Source organism: Saccopteryx bilineata, chromosome 1 (genome assembly GCF_036850765.1).
Source record: "Saccopteryx bilineata isolate mSacBil1 chromosome 1, mSacBil1_pri_phased_curated, whole genome shotgun sequence".
Classification (NCBI taxonomy): Eukaryota; Metazoa; Chordata; class Mammalia; order Chiroptera; family Emballonuridae; genus Saccopteryx; species Saccopteryx bilineata.
In genome coordinates, this window is record NC_089490.1 from 114,333,211 (window position 1) to 114,356,043 (window position 22,833).

A 22,833-nucleotide genomic window follows, 5' to 3' on the forward strand; every position below is an offset into this window, starting at 1 on the left:
TTTTACTTGCCCGCTGGGTGCAAGCTAGGATTAAAAATGATGGCCCACCAGTTTTTGGCTTCGTTGTTTCTTTACCGACTGTCCGAATCCAATGAGAACCTGCATGGTCCAGGCGGCTGCTAGGATGGTAGCCCTGCCTACTGGTTTTACACCAGGCAAGCCCAGGTTTTTGAACTGGAACCTCAGCATTCCAGGTTGATACTTTATCCACTGCGCCACCACAGGTCAGGCCTACTGTAATATTTTTGAGCCTTCCCAGTTAACTTGCTTATTTTAAAAGGATGAAGGACAGTAGGTAAAATGTGTAACATTTGTTTGGATTGCCTGTTTTAGTCTCAAAGTTGAGTATGTGGTTTTTTTTGCATTATCTTTTGTTATTTCTTTTTTTTCTTTTTTGTATTTTTCTGAATTTGGAAAAGGGGAGGCAGTCAGACAGACTCCTGCATGCGCCCGACCTGGATCCACCCGGCACGCCTACCAGGGGGCGATGCTTTGCCCATTTGGGGCATCGCTCTGTTGCAACCAAAGCCATTCTCAGCGCCCAGGCCAACTTTGCTCCAATGGAGTCTTGGCTGCCGGAGGAGAAGAGAGAGACAGAGAGGAAGGAGAGGGGGAGGGGTGGAGAAGCAGATGGGCGCTTCTCCTGTGTGCCCTGGACGGGAATTATTTCTTTTTTTTATAACTATATATATTTATGTAATGTACATTTTTAAGATGAAAAACAGTGATTTCTTTTTTTCTTTTGAAAGAGAGACAGGAAGGGAGAGAGAGAGGGAGGAGGAGATGAGAAGCATCAACTCCTTGCTTCACTTTAATTGTTCATTGAAGGTCTCATGTACATACATGCCTTGATGGAGGTGGGGGACTCCAGCCAAGCCAGTGATGTTGGCCTAAAGCAAGCCAGTTTGGGCTCAAGCCAGTGACCCTGTGCTCAAGTAGGTGAGCCCATGCTCAAGCCAGCGACTTTGGGGGTTTCAAACTTGGGACCTCAGCATCCCAGGTCAGTGCTCTATCCACTGTGCCATCACCAGGCATAATTTTGTGTTTTAAGTTTGTATAATTCTCTCCTTTCCCCTTCAAACTTATTTTTTTTTAATTTTTTAATTTTTTTTTACAGAGACAGAGAGTCAGAAAGAGGGATAGACAGGGACAGACAGACAGGAACGGAGAGATGAGAAGCATCAATCATTAGTTTTTCATTGAACTTTGCGACAACTTAGTTGTTCATTGATTGCTTTCTCATATGTGCTTTGACCGCGGGCCTTCAGCAGACCGAGTAACCCTTTGCTAGAGCCAGTGACCTTGGGTTCAAGCTGGTGGGCTTTTTGCTCAAACCAGATGAGCCGGCGCTCAAGCTGGCGACCTCAGGGTCTTGAACCTGGATCCTCTGCATCCCAGTCGGATGCTCTATCCACTGCGCCACAGCCTGGTCAGGCCCCTTCAAACTTATTTTAAGTGATTTAAAAGTTGGAAGCTAGCCTGACCTGTGCTGGTGCAGTGTATAAAGCGCCAACCTGGAATGCTGAGGTCCCAGTTTGAACACAACCCTGGGCTGTGTGTTCAAGGCACACATGGGAGTTGATGCTTCTTGCTCCTCCCCCCTTTTCTCTCTCTTTCTCGCTCTGTCTCTCTCTTCTCTCTAAACTGGGTAAATAAAATCTAAAAAATAAAATAAAAGTTGGAAGATAAAAAATACAAATAAACGAGGAAAGAAAGAAAGAATAAAAGACAAAGTATTTTCCTAAAACCAGTTAATAGTATAGTGACGTGGAAAATACAATAATTTTGTACTGGACCTAGGCAATTAGAATCTTCCAGCAGTATTTCTTATATTTGGTGATTCCATCTACCTGCTAGGGTTATTATTAGGATTAAAAGAGATTAGACATGTAAAATGCTTAGCACTTGTTTTCCACCCATTTTTCTTATCTGGCTTCAATGAATTGGTGAATCAGTCAGGCATGACTGTTTGCTAGGAGACAGTGCTATGCAGTTATAGGGAGCCAGCAGTGCAAGATATGTATATAGAAAATGACAATATTCTTGATTACTGGAGCTAGCATTTAAATGTATTTATAAAGCAATTTAGAAAAGTAGATTTGATAATACCACTCACAAGTAGGGAAAAAATAAGCATTTAGAAAATTAGTATATTTGTAAAGATTTGAAAGAGAGTCCAGCTTTAGGACTGATTCATTAAAAATGGTGTTGGTTTTTTTTTTTCTTTTAAGCAGCAATGAGTTGGCTTTAGTTGTTTTTGCTATTTCATTCTATTTTTGACCAAAGCTTCTCTTTTAGTAGTTTATTATGGAAAATTGTTACACTAAAAAGAAAAGGTCAGGGAACATGAATAAATTGCTAAAAAATTAAACAAAAAGACTGAATGTTTAAAAAACTCCCAGAGAATTAAAGAATTAAGGTTTCTTTTTTTACCTTTTAAAATACTGTATTTATTACTTTATTTTAAAGAAAAAAATGAAAGAGAAACAACATGGATTTGTTGTTTCACTAATTGATGCATTCATTGGTTGTCTCTTGTATGTGCTCTGACTGGGGATCCAAGCCAAAACCTTGGCTTATCAGGATGATAATCTAACCAACTGAGCTACCCGGCCATGGCACCCCAAAGTATTTAAAGAATAGATAACCTATAAGGTTACTAAGTTCAGTAAGTTTACAGTAAGTCTCTTCATGGTGAAAAAGCATCTGTCGGAGCCCACCTGCTTCTCAAGGGATGGTTTGAGATTCCCAAGGTGAAGAAAGCACAAGGAGCCGGAAGAATATGAGACATGCTGCAGTGCTTTACAGGTATAGATTGACTTACGACCTATGCAACTTACAACCATTCGACTTTACGACCACAGTCGCTAGCCACGACTGCTCCGCATCTGGCAGCGCAAGCATTGCCCAGCTGGGCCTATGACAGTGTGAACCAGCTTCTGGCAGCACTACCATCTCCGTGTGTACCATTTCAACTGTCATCCCAGACTCGGTACAGCAATTTGTGTTTTGTGTCTGAAGATTTTTCATCAAACCCCTCCCAAGCTGTCTACCAAGAGGAAATTGTCTTTGTCTTTGACTTAAAGATTTTTATAACATCACTTCACAGTACTGTACATATAGCCTACTCAACTTACAACCAAATCGTATTAAGACCGGTCTGCTGGAACCAATCGTGGTCGTAAGTCGAGCACTAGCTGTATTCCTAGCATAACAGGGCCTGAGTGGTAGATATAGTGCGCAGGGATAGTAGGGGCATGGTGCCAACATTACGTTAGTGCAAGGGGTAGAGGATGATGTCATGGCTTACATAGTAGTAGTTGCTTAATCAGGCAGCCCAGAAAGGCATGGGAGCTGGATGGCTTCTGCAGTCCATGTTATTAACCAGAGCCTAGATCCTGGATCTTACAGTCATTTCCCCACAGCATCTATTTTTCACATTAATTATTTATCTTCAAGGTTTGTCAAATTTTTTTCAGACAACCATCATTGCCAAAGTTAGAGATAATGTTTATTTGGGTTACTATATACACATAGAATTGTCCCTTTATTTTTGTTTTTATTCTGTTTTCTTGGTTTTGTTGTCTTTTATTAATTTCAGGACCAAAGTTCTTCCTCTCCCTTTATTTACCTTCCAGCAACAGGACTTGCTGGATGTGCTTACTCAAAATTGAGGCAAAACTTGCCTGGCCGGTGTTGGCACAGTAAATGAGGCGTGGACCTGAACACTGAGGTCACTGGTTAGAAACCATGAGGACGCTGGCTCTTGACTACAGACTTGTCACCATGGGGTTTCTGGCTTGAGCAAGGAGACGCTGTGATGGCCCTGGTCTAGGTACATATGAGAAGATTAATATGCAACTAAAATGAAAGCAACTACAAGTTGATGCTTCTCACCCTCTCTCTCCCTTCCTGACTCTCTTTTTCTCTCTCAAAAACAAAAACATTGCGGTAAAACAAAGTTTCAGTTTTCTCCATAACCTTTTCTGTGGCCAAGTACCTGTCTCTTAAGACACAGATTTAACCATATGTTTGTTTAATAATTTTTGGATTCTTTATTTTGGTGTTTTATTTGACCATTTTCTTTACATAGGTCAAGCGAGGTATTTATATAGAAAGAAGCTTCCCTGTTACCCGGTTAACAACATTATATCCATTTGATACGATGTTTAAGAGTTAACTTCTGTCTAGATGTTCTATAAAATATAATAATTAATTTATATACTTTATCTGCTTGATTACAAGGTCTAGAACCAAGAGCCATATATTTTCCTAAATGTGTTTTTACCAGCAATACTTAAAACTATAGAGTTATCATGGTTTCCTAAGATTCTCATATTTGTTAATGTTCGTTGTCAGAAAGTGATAATGTTTATTTGTATTAAAGCTGAGAATCCGTAAGTTATAGGAGAAGATACCACTAAATTTATTTCCTGTGAAGACTTGCTAGCCATCTTTTTTACAGTTGAGATATAGCCCTTGTTTCCTGTCATGCCTAATTAAAAGAGATGTTTTTAAAGGTCACATTTCTCTTGTCATGGTTACAAATTTGATTTAGCCAATTTTATTTTGGTAGGATAGAAAACAGATTCTCATTGAAACTATGTGAACTGGTCATGAAAAGTAAAGAGACTCAGTTATCATACTTTATATAATACTTATTGTTTTTTAAGTATTTTTTAGACAAGGCTAATAAATATATTCAATGATTTTATACAAAATTGTTCTTTTCTGGTGGTTTATTAACATAACCTATATTAAGATCTTTCATAGGATATTTTCCCCCTAGAATTCTGAGTATATGAAATCAAGATATTATTTAAATTACTATTTATATAAAGCATATCTTAAGAGCTAAATAGAGATTAAAAAGAAAGTGTTTTATGACCATTAAAAATAAAATATTAACCACAATTAAATCACTTCATTTAATTCTAGGTAATTCTTATTTTACTGATCTAAGGTTAAGTAATCTATTTAGCACAAAATTATCTGCATTGGATTAACAGAATCATGGAAATTGTGACCCATTCTATTTACACAGTTATGACAGATACACAATTCATGAAGGTAATGTGACTTTATATCAGGACGCATGTATCCATGAGTATATCTTATATATAATAATAGATAAGATGATTTGGCATGTCCTTTTCTAAGGCCTCTTGATCTTTACTTAGAAGACATTTTTCCCCTTAGTTATAGTGGCAGCAGACATATTGATTTTATTTTTATTTCTTGAGTCTCATTGCTCCAGTCTAGCCTAGTTGCTCTCTACATCTTATATACCACTGTCATCTTTAGAATTTTATTCACTAATGTGGGAATTTCCTTCACTTCTCTTCTGTGCAAAACCCTTGTGTCATGTCTTTTTCTTGACTACTTCTGTCATTAGGTGGAGGTGACCATATTGTCTAGTAACTTTTTGAGACAGAGTTATGGGAGGTATATTTTTGGAAACTATGTGTCTGAAAGTCATCCTATATTTTTATGCTTGATAGTTTGGCTAGGTATAGAAATCTAGGTTAGAGATCACTTTTCTTAAGAATTTTAAAGGCATCTTGTTTCTGTTACTACTGAGAAATATGAAGCCATTCTGATTTCTGATTTCCCTCTCTATAGAAACTTGTAGAATCTGTTATTAGGCCCCCCAGTATTCTGAAAATTTATCACTGGCTGCCATTCACCAGGTCCTTTCAGTTTGGTAATTCTTGCCTGAAATTTTTTCTTAAATGATTTCATTGGTGATATCTTCTTGCCATTCTGTCATTCCATTGTGAATTTTTGTTGGGTACTCTAATTTTTTTTATATTTTTTTTCTCTCATTTACAACTTTTTTTTGTTTTTTGCTCAGATTTCTTCAGCTTTATCATTTAGTTCTTCTATTGAGTTTTTAATTTTTTATCATGTTCTTAATTTGTTTTTCATTCCTTGCTTATAGTACTGTATTCTATTCTTGACCCATGCATGCAACATCTTTTCTTATTTGTGGGTATTAATGGTTTTTTGAAGTTTTCCTGCATAGTCTAGTCTAGCTTTGTAGTTTTTTTTTTTTGTTTGTTTGTTTGTTTTTTGCATTTTTCTGAAGCTGGAAACAGGGAGAGACAGTCAGACAGACTCCCGCATGCGCCCGACTGGGATCCACCCGGCACGCCCACCATGGGGCGACGCTCTGCCCACCAGGGGGTGATATTCTGCCCATCCTGGGCGTCGCCATGTTGTGACCAGAGCCACTGTAGCACCTGAGGCAGAGGCCACAGAGCCATCCCCAGCGCCCGGGCCATCTTTGCTCCAGTGGAGCCTTGGCTACGAGAGGGGAAGAGAGAGAGACAGAGAGGAAGGCGCGGCGAAGGGGTGGAGAAGCAAATGGGCGCTTCTCCTGTGTGCCCTGGCCAGGAATCGAACCCGGGTCCTCTGCACTCTAGGCCGACGCTCTACCACTGAACCAACCAGCCAGGGCCTAGCTTTGTGTTTTTTAAAATTTATTTTTATTTTTAGTTTTCTTCTTTGTCTGACTACATAATATGTTGTGGAAGATTTAAAAATGATTAGAATATTTAAACTTGTCAGTTTTGAACTTCAGTGTAGGCTGATCTGAGTGGGCTGTTTTTAGAGAGCTCCCAGGATCTTAAGATCTTGTATGTTGGGCTTGTTAGATACTGGTAGAAAATAGTCTTCAATGTTCATACATAGAGACACAAAGTCTGATTGCCAGCATCATAGGAGATAAACTGAACAAGAGTACTATGCATCTCTGCACTCTGGCAGTCAATACTCTCTTATTGGCATGTTGATTTCATTTTAACTATAAATGTTATTTTCAGACTTTTTCTAGGATTGGGAAGAGCAAGTGTTCAGTGGAATATGGTAAGGGCATTCAGAGTATCTTATTGTTACACAAACAACTTTCACTAGTTTTGTTTTTCTTTACGCACACAGTTCTACTGTTTGCTCCCTTCACCTCAATTTCCAAAGGTACCTAGTTCTTCTAGTTCCTATGTGTTTTGAAGCTCCTGGTATGTGAATCAAATTGGTTCATTTAAAAAATATATAAATATATTTATTTATTTCTAATTTTATTTATTTATTTTAGAGAGAGAAGAAGGAGACAGAAACATCAATTTGTTGTTCCACTTATTTATGCATTCATTAGTTGATTCTTGTATGTGCCGTAACCAGGGATCAGGCCTGCAACCTTGGCATGTCGGGACAACACTAGCCAACTGAGCTACCCCAGCCAGGGTCAAGTTGGTTTGTTTTAACTTGTCCTCAGTGCAGCTTGGAATATGGTGTTTTAGGAGCTGTTAAGTTAGTCACCAGTGGTTCTGCTTATTATTTCCCAGTTCTTATTTACTTTTCTTCCTGTTCTTGAGGATTTATGCTTTAAATATATTTCTTTAGTGTAGTGTTAATGGGATTTGAGGGAGTTAGATGAGATGTTTTTCAGCTTACCATCTTAATATCTTTCTAATGTGTTTTTTTAAATATGTATGATATTAATTTTTGTTAATTAAAATACATTAATTAAATAAATGAAAAGTGTTTTAACTTCATACCCAACACAGTGAAACCTTTTATATAGATTCTATGGAATTTGTAACATACAAAAATTTTCTAATCGTGTGATGTATATAATATATAAAAATTCTAGTAATTGACTAAAACAGTATAGTAATCTTCTAGTTCTTGTCATTGCTATTTGTATGACCTCTGACAAATGATTACATTCTCTGGTCATGAAAATTTGAGATTATAGGACTGTTATTTTACATGGTCATTATGTGCTGGGGTCCAGCCCCGGGGGGAATCCAGGGGTCCCACAGGAAGAGACGGCGTCGGCACAAATCGAGTGAGAGAGCCGAATTCTTTTCTTTCTCTTTATTCTCCAGTTAGCATTTACTGCCAGGCATCTCTCCCCAATGCTGGTCTAGCTTTCTTTTTATGCACACACACTAAATTACAATCACATGGTATTCAGAATACATTGATTAATCATTGTTTTTGTTTCACTATGGTTACATTTTCTAGGTAACAGTTAATTTCTATAAACTATAAATCATTCAAAGTACAATTATACAACAACTTGAACAGCAATAACAATGTTGGTACAAACTTCTAAAAGATCAGTACTGAATAACAACTCTACCTTACCTATGATGCTATTGTCTAATCAAATTTTATTTATTACTATATTCATACTCTAGTTAAGTTCTAACTTTATTCTTCTCAGAGTGTTCCACCACCTGCAGGTCAGGTATGCAAGAAGAAAGGAAAGTTTCTTTACTCTACTACATGAAAAGGCTCAGGGAGGTAAAGTGATGAATTAAGTGAAGGCTGAAAAGTACTCTGTGTATAGTTACTGTTTCCTACCTATTCATAAGTCACAATCTATTGTTTCTAACATGATTAATAAGAAGAAGTTCTCCTACCAACTTAACCCTTTATGAGGGATATCATAGCCAGCCTCTTATGTCTATGAGCCCAGTTCAAGGGGCTTACAGGCTTTTCTGTGGAACTCACACCCTCTGTCTCATTTCCAAAGAAATTACTATGAATCTACAGGGAAAGCACGGTACTATTATCCCTGTGCCATAAATGATAGCACGCACCCAGAAAAAGGGATATAAGGCCAGATTAATTCAAAAAGGTCAAAAGGGGGAAGTATCGTTGTGCCTCTCCTCTGCGGTGACTTTGTCAACCCGCAGCTGTTAGTCTTCATTGCGGTGACTTTATTAACCAGCAGCCATTGGTCTTCTTCTGCTGTGACTTTGTCAACCAGCAGTTGTGGATCTTCTTCTGCTGTGACCTTGTTAGCCAGCACTAGTGGATCGGCTCCCGACAATTATGAGTCAAATGAAAAAATTATGTGAAAAGTGCTAGTTTTTATTCAGGAAAAGCTAAAACATAAGGTAATTTTGGACATTTTTATTTTCTTTTCCAAGTGAGAGAAGGAGAAATAGAGAGACAGACTCCCACATGCACCCTGAGCAGGATCCATCTGGCAACCCCGTCTGTGGCCAGTACTCTGCCCATTTGGGCTATGCTTGCAACTGAACTATTTTTAGAACTGGAGGCAGAGGCTTCACAGAGCCACCTTCTGTGCCTACGGCCAGTGCACTCAAACCAGTTAAGCAGTGGCTGTGGGAGAGAAAGAGTGAAAGAAGGGGGAGGGGAGGGATGAAGAAGCAGATGGTAGCGTCTCCTGTGTGCCCTGACTGGGAATCAAATCTGGAATATCCACACAGCAGGTGCCGCTCTACCACTTAGCCAACTGGCCAGGACCGGTCCTTTTTTTTTTTTTTTTTTTTTTTTGTGACATAGGCAGAGAGAGAGACTGAGAGAGGGACAGACAGACAGGAAGGGGGAGAGATGAGAAACATCAGTTCTTCGTTGTATCTCCTTAGGCTCCTTAGTTGTTCATTGATTGCTTTCTCACATGTGCCTTGATGGCGAGGGTGTGGGCACAGCAGAGCAAGTGACCCCTTGCTCAAGCCAGCGACTTTGGGCTTCAAGCCAGTGACCTTTGGGTTCAGACCAATGACCATGAAGTCATGTTTATGTCCCACACTCAAACCAGCTCAACCCCACACTCAAGCTGGTGAGCCTGTGCTCAAGCTGTAAGAACCCGCCCTCAAGCCTTATGAACCCGCGCTCAAGCCAGTGACCTCAGAGTTTCGAACCTGTGTCCTCCATGTCCCAGTTCGACGCTCTATCCACTGTGCCATTGCCTGGTCAAGCCAATCATGGATATTTTAACTAACATTAGAAATAGCTTCTAAATAGGTTTTGCTTTTACAACTATACAGTGTTTGAGTTTATTATGATTTACCCTATCTAAAAGAAATTTCTTATAATTATGTAATTAAGCTATGTTCTTTATTAGTATATTAAAAGTTAAAGGGTAGAGAATATAGATATGTAATTTTCTAGACTTTTTTTAGAGTTCAACTCATCTAAGCACAGCACCTCCTATGTAATGATTATAAATACACTAAAAAACTGAAAAATGCTGTACGAAAAGTTTTTTTTCATCTTGGGTTTGAAGTGCAGAAGTTTTTAGGCCAAGACTAAAAAGTTAGTTAACTTATTTATTAGTTGATTATTCTTTTTCCTACAATGTAAGAGTTCAGATCTTAAATATGAAGGTTTAAAAGATAAGTTTTCTGAGATATTTGTGGTAGAAGTGAAAACACTGGGAATGCTTTAACTCACCATCTATTTTTTTTTTTTTTTTTTTGTATTTTTCTGAAGCTGAAAACGGGGAGAGGCAGTCAGACAGACTTCCGCATGCACCCGACCGGGATCCACCCGGCACGCCCACCAGGGGGCGATGCTCTGCCCACCAGAGGGTGATGCTCTGCCCCTCCGGGGCATCGCTCTGTTGCGACCAGAGCCACTCTAGCGCCTGGGGCAGAGGCCAAGGAGCCATCCCCAGCGCCCGGGCCATCTTTGCTCCAATGGAGCCTCGGCTGCGGGAGGGGAAGAGAGAGACAGAGAGGAAGGAGAGGGGGAGGGGTAGAGAAGCAGATGGGCGCTTCTCCTGTGTGCTCTGGCCGGGAATCGAACCCGGGACCTCTTGCACGCCAGGCCGACGCTCTACCACTGAGCCAGCCGGCCAGGGCAACTCACCATCTATTGAGTAAATAGACTGTTCCACACTAATGAAGTAAATGGAAAATGAATTAAGATGTGATTTCTTGTCCTTTAGAGACATATATAAATATATAAGTAATGAAATATGGTCTTATGATGGTATGTATAAAAGATCTAGAGAGCCTGACCAGGCGGTGGCTTAGTGGATAGAGCGTCGGACTGGGATGCAGAGGACCCAGGTTCAAGACCCTGAGCTCGCCAGCTTGAGTGTGGGCTCATCTGGTTTGAGGAAAAGCCCACCAGCTTGAACCCAAGGTCGCTGGCTCCAACAAGGGTTTACTCGGTCTGCTGAAGGCCTGCGGTCAAGGCACATATGAGAAAGCAGTCAATGAACAACTAAGGTGTTGCAACGTGCAGTGATTGATGCTTCTCATCCCTCTTCGTTCCTGTCTATCCCTCTTTCTGACTCACTTTCTGTCTCTGTAAAAAAAAAAAAAAAAAAAAAAAAAAATCTAGAGAGCAATTACACCTGGTTTGGGGATGGACATAATGAGAAGAAAGAGTAAGGAAAGGATTGTCAGTGTTAAGATTATATAGGTTGGATCATGACTAGAATATGTGAGGGTGTGTTACATAATTTAAATCTTTGTGGAACAGACTTCTAAAAGAATATGCTTCCTCAATATCAGAAATTATTCATTAGGTAGCTCTAAGTGTTTTGGCTTTTTGTCTCCTCATTAACCCAAGTCACATTCCACTGCTATGATAATGTCTATTCTGTTCAAATATTTCCCGGTTTGCCAGTGTTTTGTTTTAAAAAGAGATTTGAGCCACCTCTGAGAATCGGTTATATTTTTGAAGAATTAATATGGTTTGGGTCAAGTACAGTTTTTTTTTAATAAAGTACTTAAAGTAGTTTTTATATGTTATTCAGTTTGCTTCCTGGAGAATAAATTTTAAAAGCTAAGTGTTTTCTTTAACTTTTATTATAGAAAATGTCAAATGTATAAAGAAATAGAATGAAATAAGGTGCTTTCTGTGCCCATCACTGAGCTTGAACAATCATCAATTTATAGGGTCAGCCTCCTTTACCTCCACCCCAACTGCCTCCTTCTCCTTTTTACCATGTTTTAATAAATACCTACATCAAGTGGTGAATAGAGACAGGATAGCACAGGGCCCCTAAATTTTAGGAGGGCAGACCAAGAAGAGAAAAGGAAGAGGTCGATTTTCCTCAGAGATGTGAGCTATCCAGCATACAGGTTCTCTGCTTTGTCTTTCAGGTTTCTTGATGGGTAGGTTACTGCCAAGACACATTTGTTGGGATCACTCTCAAATTTGTCCTGTTAATATACCTACTTTCAGACTGAATTTTACCCTTCTGTTCCTGTTTCCTCCCCCCAGGGACATCCATATTCTTTATATTTATTTGCTTTTCACTTACATTAAAATTCTGGATGTCTGTGACAGGGCATGACATTTAATTTGCCCTGGGATCAAACACTTATTTGGAGATGTCTTTTTGACCATCTGGATTACAGAAATTGGTTTTTGTCTTTATGGCAGATTAATCAAAAAAAGCTTTTTTGCCATCATAGCTCTAATGACTCTAGTCCCTCCCCAGCAGTTATTTTAAATTATTGTCAAGATTCAAATTTTTGATTGTAAGCTTTAACCATTCTGCTAGATTTGAGCACTTTGGAGCTTAGCTTCTGGGAAAAATCTTTAATTAGTCTTCTAAAAATGCAAATTAACTATCAGGATTTAAATAATAGAATTTTCCAGAAATTATAAAAATTGGAATTCTTTTGTGATAAAAGTAGTATAAAAGGTTTTTAAAAAGGCCTTGAGTAGAGTTTGACTTTTTTTTTTTCTGGATTGAAATGGAAGCTTTCTTTCAAGCGAATTCCCTGATGTTTGCTGTGTGTGATTTGGCTCCATCTCTGTAACTGCTAATATGTGGCGTGGACTTCCAGCTGTCTGGGATCTGGATGTGGCCAAAGTCTGTATTGCAAGTCCGGATTCACAGGCATTATGTTACAAATCTGGTTTCCTGCCTTCTCTGTTTCTGTGTCCTGAGTAGCTGCATTGTTTGTTGCAGTATATGCATTGGCTGTTGTCCGTGTTCAGTTTCCTGCAGGCTGACAAAGTGGGAGGGGCTTTGTCTGATACAAAACTGAGTTTTCACTGTGTGAGTTCTTGAGTGCACATTGCAGCCATCTTAATTACACTTTAGTGCAACTGAGACAGTGCAGCTGTCTCAAAATGGCTGCTAACCTAGTCTTTGTAGCTGCTTAGGCAGCAACTATGCCAGTGTGGAGAATTGTCACATGCATCAGAACAGAGGTAAGAACCAGTTACTCTTTATTTTTGAAGATTTTAATTGAGAAACATTTGAATTTTACTGAGTTTATAGGAAGATGAACTTAGAGCTTGCTTGCTAGGAAGTTGAAATATTTGCTGACAGAACCTTTAAGCGTCTATTATGGAAACAGTGTATAGGGTGGTGAGGTCAAAGGTTAAATTCCTGTAATTTCTCACCATTTTATGTTCTGTCATTGCCAGAACATTTGATCACCCAGTAGTGTTTTTCTGGCTCTAATTAACTTTATATTCCTTCTTTGTTGGATATTTTAGTTTGCTTGATAGTTGTAGGAATTAATAACAATGTATTAATCTGAATATATTTTTAAAAAGCCGTAATTAAACCTTGTTTTGCACAATGCAATTTTTCTTGATGTGTGTGTTTTGAAGGTATTGTTTGGTAGCTTTCTGGAAAGAATGTTAATCTCTGGATATAAATTATAGTTACAGAAAGAACATTTTTTTGTAACATTGTTAAAAGACTTTTTTTTTTTTGTGCTGTGGGTTCCAATCCTTTCTCATTATGCTGCCTCCTCCTGGCTGTCTAATTCTTTCACGTTTTTAATGGTGCCAACTTTGTATCCTAATTGCTTTTTGCTTAAATTGGCATTCTGATGCAGATTTTGAATTTAGAAATTAGTTCACTTCTTCTAGGTCTGGATATCTTTATAGCTATGTATTCTAATACAACAAAGCTTAGGTAAATACTCAAGTATTTTAGTTAATTGAGTAATTATTGATGTTCACTTTGTAATCCTGTGGTATATTTAAAAATCAGTAATATAACTCAATAATTTTAAGTTTAGTTTCAAAATTTTAAAAAAATTTTCTTAATGTTCTTAAGTAGAAACATTTATTGATATTGTAAGTCCACAGTGACCCAAAAAGGTAGAAGAAATTCTTATTCATGTAATATTTCAGATAGAGCAGTTATATTATTAGCATTAATGTATAAATTGTAGCACTTAAACTTTTTTTTCTAAATGGGACAGTACTTTTCTCTAGCTTTGTTCGATACAATATTATGAATATATCCCTGACTAATCTGACATAGAACAGTAAGTTTTGAATTTTCTAAATACAGCAACTTTTGCACATTAAATTCTTATGAAGGCTACTGGTATATAAAAGGGATACATGTTATTTTTGTGTACAACACTTATTATAAGTTTGTTAATAAGATGAGAACATTAGGTTATAGTGAAAATAAAAGTTTGAAACCAGATCACACGTGACAATTATGATCTTATATTAGTGTCAGGATCTAGGTTGCTTATTTGTAAAGCTCCAGGTTCTAAGGGACTGGAATTCAGATTTGAGAGTATTCTAGTATTCTAACACAAATATATATTATGTTCTTTTTTGATTTTCTTAAAAGTAGAGTATTATATCTATATTTATACAATTTAACAGTATAAAATTGCTGCTTTACCACAAAATTGTGTTTATACCTATTCTTAGCTTTTAAAAAAAAAATAAATTGGTTTTTTCTAACTTGATCAGTTTTCAGTGGCCTAAAATGTTTGGAGCCACTCATTCCATCAGTATTTTATCACTTTTATTTCACTTTCATTAACTAATTACTTTGTGACGTTGTTGGGAATCTTTTACGTAATGTGGTAGAATCTCATAATCAGAACATTACTTTATGTAGGTCTCCTAAAAGAGAAAAGAAGAAGAAATTCAATACGTCTGAGAGATTCTAATCATCCTGCCTTTCAGTAAGGTTGTACCCTGCAGTGAGTACTTCGACGTAGGACAGTGCAGGTGCAGGGACTTTCACTAGTGCTTCTCTAGATCCTTTCTTCATGTCTCTTATAGTACGAACAACTCACTGTATTCGAAAATTTCAACAATACAAGCTATTTAATTGTTTTGATATTCTTTACTGCTGGAGAAAAACTGTCTAGGTTAAAATTATTGATCAATTTATGTCAACCTTCAGAGTAGGACCTCAGGGAAATTTTAAAGATTCACTCTTTTTTGCCTTCCATTGTGGACTATTACATCTACCTTCACTTTTCACAGGATGACTCCCCTGAATATTACTTGTACACAGGGAAAAACCAGCACTCTTGGTAATTCAGAATTTTTTTTTTCAGTGCCATGTTGCCACTTTGCAACTATGATCTAAACTACACCCTACTGGGATTGTTACTTTGGGGATTAGTCATAGTCTCTAATTTTCTATGCTGAATTCAAAGTTATTTATTATGTTGAGTAACTGAGGGCATAATAAATTTGGGATCTGGATAATTGAGATTTTATGTTACTTTTATTTCTTGTCCTCCTCATGTGTTTACCCTTTTCCTTTCATTAATATAGACCTTTAAGGGAAATGTTGAGGTAGTGGAAAGAACATTGACCAAGAGTTCAAACCTAAATATAAATTCTAGTTTTGCTAACTTTTTCTTACATTGACCAACATATTTCAATTTCTGATGCTTGTTTCCTCATTTATAAAATGGGGGAAAATGCCTATCTATTTGGCAAGGATATGTTGAGGATCAGTTTATATAAATTTTCTGACTAGGATCAGGAAATAGTCCACAAATAGCTGGCATGCTAATTTTCTAATAATATTTAAATATTTTTCAATTTATTTGCTTCTCAGATGTCATATGCTTTATCAGATGCAATTGGCTCAGGGAATGTGATATGTTTAAAAAGTATAGGATATTTCTTGTATAAGATGCTCAGAAGCAAGATGTGCTAACTAACATAAGTATATCGAGTTAGTAATATGATATATTCACTACTGGGCACCATTCTGTTGAATAACTTAGCCAGTATAGAATATTGGCATTACACAGAGGAGTAGGAAAAATGCTTCGCTTCTAATATGGCTGAGTTCTCCAAATATACAGTGAGAAAAATATTTCTGTAAAGAGATGACTTGAATTCAGGGCCTATTGTTTTCTATATTTAAGTACAGATGAGAATCTTAACAGTGTAGTTAGTTCTTTAGTGGCCACAAACTGGCAGCCAACAGACCTATTTTATCCATTAGACACTGTCCTATTTCTCTAGTTGTTTAGAATTAAAGCTGTACGATTTTATACAAATGTGTGGATGTCTCATTTCTTGAAAAATAGAAGATTAAGCAGTGCTAGAAATGTGCTTCTACTTCAGAAAAATAATTTACAGTTGAGTAGTTACTGACCCTTTCAGATGGGGCCTAGTGTCCTTAAATCTCTGGTCCTCTTCTCTTCAGTAATTATTCATATTACCTGCCAGGCCCTTAAGCTCCTCCTTTTAAATCCCTATCCTACTTTTTAACAGATTGTTGGTAGTCTTTAAAAATCTAAAATACAGCTTCCAACCCAGCAGAAAGTAAAATAGGTAAAATCTAGCCTACTTTACTTATAGGAGAGATAACATATGTAAAGCCAATTTATTCTTTAATAGGAGATATGGTACATTTGCTAACCTTTAGCCTTGTGCTAATTTTTATATTGGAGTGCTATTGGCTGATTGAAAGAGATGCAGTGACATCAGCAAGAAAAGAGTAAAGAAATACTAATTAGAAACACATAACTACTTTGAGGGTCTTTTAATATTTTATCTTTTCTTTAAATGTTATTACTTTGTTAAAGTCATCACTGTTTATCAACTTGATGTTCTTAATGATAATAGTAAACAAGAAAAAGTTAAAATTATATTCACAATATGCAGTTTGCTGAATAGATAAATGAAATGTATTTTATAAAAGATTTTTGCCTGAATTGGTTGAGCTTTAAGATTTTAGCACTTAAAATAAGTAAGTTCCTAATAGAAAGTTTTCTTCAATGGACCAAATAATTTCAGAGGCTATTATATACTTATTTTTGTTAAAAGTTTGCATCTATTTACATAGCATTCACTATTTCAGCTGTGTGAATAAAAACTACCTTAATGATCCGTGGAACATGATAGTTTATAACCATGATCTGATGTGAATGAATTCAACATTTTTCAGAGTGAAAGTCAGCTTCTTAGCATTCATGTAATGCCACGATAGTGGTAACTCTAGGAAAGTGCTAAAAGAATGTTATTTTTTGAGAAGTGGTTTTCAGATTAAGAGAGAAAACTTTAGTGAAAACTGAAAAAGAAGTTTACCCAGAAAACATTGACTCCTGCTTTCCTACACTCCCAAAAGAGAAAGTAATTTGGGAGAAAGCTTAAAGTCTATTCAAATAAGGAATTTAAAAAAAAAACTGCTCAGGTTAGAATATTCACAAAGTGTTTCTTGTTAGTAATTTGTAGCAATCTGTTATTAGTCATTAATGTGTGAATATGGAAATGATGAAAACAGTACTCACTGACTCAGTCTGTTTTTGAGTTTAATGAAAGAGTGAGTTTAACACCAGAGAGAAGACTGAGGAGTCTCTTCTGCATTTGCCTAGGGGCTTCTGCCTTTTGAATTGAAGTAAACCAGACTCTGCTGGTGCCTTTCCTTTGCAGACATGGAACTATCATGGCATGCAAAGTAGAAAGTATTAGGATAGAAGTCAGGAATCAATTTTTTTTTTTTTAAATTCTGGTACTGTTAAGTAAATGTATTGTTTTGGAAAATTATTTATGTTCTTAATGCCATTCCTTGATCGGGGATAAAGTTGACCATGCAGAGTTGCTATTGGGATTTAAATGAGCAGAACAAATACAAAGCACCCAGTGCAGTGTGTAGCACAAGTTCAGTTATGAGTAAATATCGGTTGCTTTTTCCTCCAAGGTTCTCTCCAGCACAGATTTTTTTCTTTTTCTGTGCCCCCCCCCCCCCCCAGTCATTATATAGAAAAAGATCTTTAGGGGGAGAAGCCTGGCTGATTTACAGTACAAAGGCCAGAGAGCAAGGTGTTTAAATTTCAATGTGAAGACTCTAAAGAGCCCAAAGGGGGCAGACAACACAAGAATACAAGAATTATTTGTACTAAGGTAGAATGATAGAGTGAAAACAAAAATGGACTGTGAATTGATCAATTGATTCAACAGATTTAACAAATGTTTAGTATGCACATATTATTTGCCAGGCACTGTTTTTCATGGTTGGAATACAAAATTCCTGCCCTCAATGAGTTTATATAGGGCCAGGGGACATGTGAAGACAGTAATTATAAAAAAGGTTAAAATGCTGAGGGGTTGAGAATGCTGGGGGTAGAGTGGACTAGGCAGCCAGTAGCCAGATGAGCACCAGTCATGTTTGTCCTTGTCCTTTCCATCTGCTGCTGATGGAGTGCAGTCCTGAAAAGACAAAATAGTTATTTGAGGAAATCAGTTACTGCTTATCAAGGATAACCCAAGTAACCCTTAGGGTTACCCACTTATTAGAAGTCTACCAATTTCTTTTGTTATATCATTCCCCTAATTTATCATTCCCCTAATTTTAAACCAGTTTCATTTTCTTTAAGATGACTGAAATATTTAAAAATAAGGAGCATATTTGGATAACTCCTAGTTAGCGTGGGAAGTACTTTTCACTTTACTATCGTTTTAGATGTGGCTCTGACCTAGTGACTGGATTATTTGACAATAACATTTAATGTATTTATACTCAATAAGTGGGAAAATAGAAGTGGAGATACAGAATTATTTATTAGTTGGCCATAAAATAATATTTAAAAATTTTTAAGGGACGTTATAAATGACTCAATTCTTGCCCAGTCAGACAGATCTAGCCAATTAAAACAATACATAAAAGTTAACATGCTTGAGTTTGATATTGAGCATATGCTTTAATATTATTAACTAGTGGTAAATATGAATTATTTAACCAAAGTAATAGTGATACCTGAAGATGCATTGTCTTATTATTTGGTGAAACATAAAGCACTGTGGTTCTAAAAGCCGATCTACTTAATTGTCATGAAATGATTAGTTAAAATTTGAAAGGTAGCTGTGGAATAAAATGCGGACAGCTTTTAGCTAATGTAAGTTATAATTTTTATTTTTAATGATTGTTAAAAATAGCCATCATTGGATTTATGTAATAATATTTGTCATGTCACAAACTAAGGGTTTTGAATATTTTGGGGGGTTAAACATTATTGGTGTGGTGGAATAGAATGTCAAGTTATATAAGAATTATAAATTGATATTTTTTTATTACCTGGATTTGAATCAGAAATATAACTAGATACATTCTAGAACCAGTTAGTGCCTGTAGGGAACGAATAGGGGAGGGTTTACTCAGCAGTATTCTTTGGTTTGGTCATGAAATGAGGTCTGCTTTATGTAAATCAGCCTTACTGGCGCCAGCTAGCTGTAACTGCAGTCTGCCTGTGGTAAGGCAGCAAATAATATGTGTCATGGATTTTCTGTTTGGAGTGTATAAGAATTCAGCCTTTTGGACTGAAAGAACAGAGTTGATACACTAGCATAGGAGCACTGAGACCTCCACAGTTGACACATGAATATGTGGAATAGTGAGAAGCTGTAGCAACCCTTTTAATTTTTAGTTCTGCTTTTATAGATTTATGCCTATTGATACTATTGGGTAATATGTGGGAGGTACTTCACTGCACACAGTTGCTGCAGACCTAATAGTTGGCAGCATAGAAAGCAGTACAAAAGAATTCCGATTCTAGACATCTTCACTTACAACAGTCCTGTGGAAAAATGTACTTTGTGTGTTCTGTGAGCTTCATACTGTCTGACATCTTTTTTGGCTTTTGTGGTTAAAAGGATGTTTGCTGCACAAACTACACAACAGATGTGAACCACTGTTTGTTTGAAAGGAATTTTCATATGTAGCCAATCTACTGTATTCCTGTTTTTCTTATGAATATGAACCAAACAAGGAATTTAGGTTCAAGAAGGCTGATCTAGAAGTCTGCATTAGCTTTTAATGTTTATACAAATGAACTAAGTAGCAGTGGTTTACAGAAGAGGAAATCCTTTTCAAATATCAAGCTGCCCACAGGTAAGAGATTCAGGTCCTTTTTATGTAATCTCCTCTTCCCCTCCCCCTCCCCCCTATTCCCTCAGGCCTTATATCTCTGTTACCACTGGGAAGTTTTTTCTGTTTTAGTTTTAGTAATACTAGGGTTGGTGGGCTGTTTAGTGTTTATTTTTAGGAGATATTTGAATGCCATATTTGAATTTGGTCTTTAAAAAAATGATTTCTATGTTCTAATTTTCCTCAGGTTTGAACTGAAGTGAACTTAACAGAAGGCTTCATATATGACTATTACTCATTCATATAGTATGTTTATATTACATAGAAATCAGTTTTAGATCCCTTTTCATTACAGTCCTGTTACTGTGTTCTAAATTGTAGTGACACCAACTGGTACATACAGAGAGATGACATTTTTGACCTTTAACTATAAAGTTTTAGTGTAAACGTACCACTTTGAATTCATTATCAAAATCAGATTGCTTGTGTTTTCACAGGTGGTTCGTTGGTATTCATTACATAATGTATATATTTATACATATAACATGGAAGTTTTCCAATACCACCCTTATCATTTCCATATATTTAAAATTATCACCATTTTAACAAAGTGAATTTAAGAGCCTAAAACTAAGAAATGTATTTGTATTAATTTAAAATTCAATTGAATCTAATATTTTATTCCTTAAGCTAGATGAAGGGTGTACAGGCATTTGCTATATTTTTCTTTTTTTGTATGCATGAAAAATTGCTTACAAATATCTCATTGAAATAAAGTACTATATAAAATAAAGGATATCTAATCATTACTGTAAAAATATAAAGATCTATATAAAGACATATGGGTATGATGGTGCATCAGTGTCAGTATGGCCATGATAAAATATATTACTGATTGATACAATAATTTTGGGGTAGTGAGTATGGGGAGGTGAGGAATTAGGATGAAGTGAAGAATGGTAGTGAGGCTAGCTTAGAGAAGTGGAGGAAGAAAGGAATTATATTAGGCAGTTCTCTACTCGCTGGCCCCATCTATAGAAGTTATGCAACAGGCTCTTTCTATAACCTGAAGTGTTAGTTTTAGGTGGGACTTCCAGTTCTCTTGGTTCTGAAAGTCAGTTGGTCATTTATTAGTACATGGTTGAGAAAATAAAAGCTAGAGCCTAGCTGTGAAGAAGCCACACTTGTATTCCAAGGGCACAGACTGTTTTCTATTGCCTTTTGATATGTTGCTCAAGCTTTTAAAATTGTTTATAATATATGTTATTTTAAACTATAAAAATTTGTATGCTTCTATATGTTTTTTTTTCTTAGTAAACAGTTTCACTACAATTGGGGAAATGGTGGTAATTGATAATTTTGATTAATGTGCTTGAGGATAGATGGAGAGAAGATCATTCGTCTCTTGGTATGGAGAACACACATCTAAAACAGTTGGAATATGTTTTCAGATTTCTCTTGAGTCATTGTTTGGGAGAATGTTGGGTTGGCAAGATAGTTGAGGTGGAGTAACTGGTTTTTATATACAGGTAAAAAGTCAAGAAGTTGTTAGACCAAAACAGGAATTTATTGAGTGCTACTGGAATTGGGAGTCATAAAAAAGAACAACAGTGAGGGAAAAATAAGACAGTGGAGTATTGTGTATATAAATAAAGCTAAAAGCATGAAAGACAGTGATAAAAATATGAGCATAAAGATGTATATAATCTTTGAAACTAAAGTTGAGTGTGAATGATTCTAAAATCTGGGGGATAAAATCTGAGTTTTTAGTTTTTGTCTACCTCTTAGGCAACAAAATTTATTTAGTAGGTATTATAGAATTACAGAATCTTCTATGTGAAATGGACCTAAATGGTCAAGTAGTTCAGACATCGCACCTTGTCCTGGAATCTACTGTTTGGTATTCCTGATAGGTAATTATCTACTTTCTGCTTTAGCGTTTCTTTTCTTTTCTTTTTTTTAAGTGAAAGATACAGAGAGAGATACAGACAGAGGGACAGATGAGGACAGACAGGAAGAGAGAGAAAGGCAAGAAGCATCAGCTGGTAGTTGTTGCACTTTAGTTGTTCATTGATTGCTTTTTCATATGTGCCTTGATAGGGTTGGGAGGGTGGCTGCAGCCGAGCCAGTGACCCCTTGCTCAAGCCAGAGACCTTGGGCTTCAGTCCAGCAACCTTTGAGCACAAGCCAGAGATTGTGGGGTCATGTCTATGATCCTGTGCTCAAGCTAGTGACCTCGGGATTTCAAACCTGGGTCTTCTGTGTTCCAGGCTGATGCTCTATCCCAGGGGTGGTCAACCTCTTTATACCTGCCGCCCATTTTTGTATCTCTGTTAGTAAAATTTTTTAACCACCCACCGGTTCCACAGTAATGATGATTTACAAAGTAGGGTAGTAACTTTACTTTATAAAATTTATAAAGCAGAGTTACAGCAAGTTAAAGCATATAATAATAATCACTTACCAGGTACTTTATGTTGGATTTTCGCTAAGTTTGGCAGAATAAATCTTTATAAAACAACTTACTATAGTTAAATCTATCTTTTTACTTATACTTTGGTTGCTCCACTACCACCCACCATGAAAGCTAGAATGCCCACTAGTGGGTGCTAGGGATCAGGTTGACTGCCACTGTACCCACTGCAACACTGCCTGGTCATACTACTTTAGCATTTCTAATGACAGAAGGGAGCATCTCTAATTTCATAAGACAGTTCCTTCTTTTGTTGAACATCTGGACAAATTAACATTTATGGTATTTATTTTAAGACAAAGTTGGGCTTTCATTGTGTTTGTTTCTGCTCCTCTACCACATGTATCTGTCTCTCTTGATGTGTATCACTTTTACATGACATGTGCACTAAAAAAAGCCATTAAAAACTCCCTTGTGTTTTCTAGGCTAAAGATCCTCCATTTTCCTATTTCTTATGCAACATGTTCTAGTTCATTCTTTAGCCTGGTCATCCTCTCATTTGACCTACTGTTTTTAAAAGTCCCTTTTT

At 36.7% G+C, this 22,833-nt stretch overlaps 1 protein-coding gene across 7 annotated transcripts in view; it reads left to right on the plus strand.

Moving 5' to 3' along the window:
- The window catches only part of ATF7IP (activating transcription factor 7 interacting protein), a 119,250-nt gene that overhangs the window by 12,580 nt on the left and 83,837 nt on the right, over positions 1–22,833 (plus strand). Inside the window, exon 1 of one of the 7 annotated variants that reach the window (XM_066264525.1) lies at positions 12,798–12,939. The exons of 5 other annotated variants lie outside the window; for them this stretch is intronic. The gene's annotated coding sequence lies outside the window, so the exon portion shown is untranslated. Of the gene's footprint in view, positions 1–12,797; positions 12,940–19,552; positions 19,856–22,833 lie in introns of those variants that run through there. One more of the 7 variants, XM_066264527.1, reaches the window with a different exon arrangement.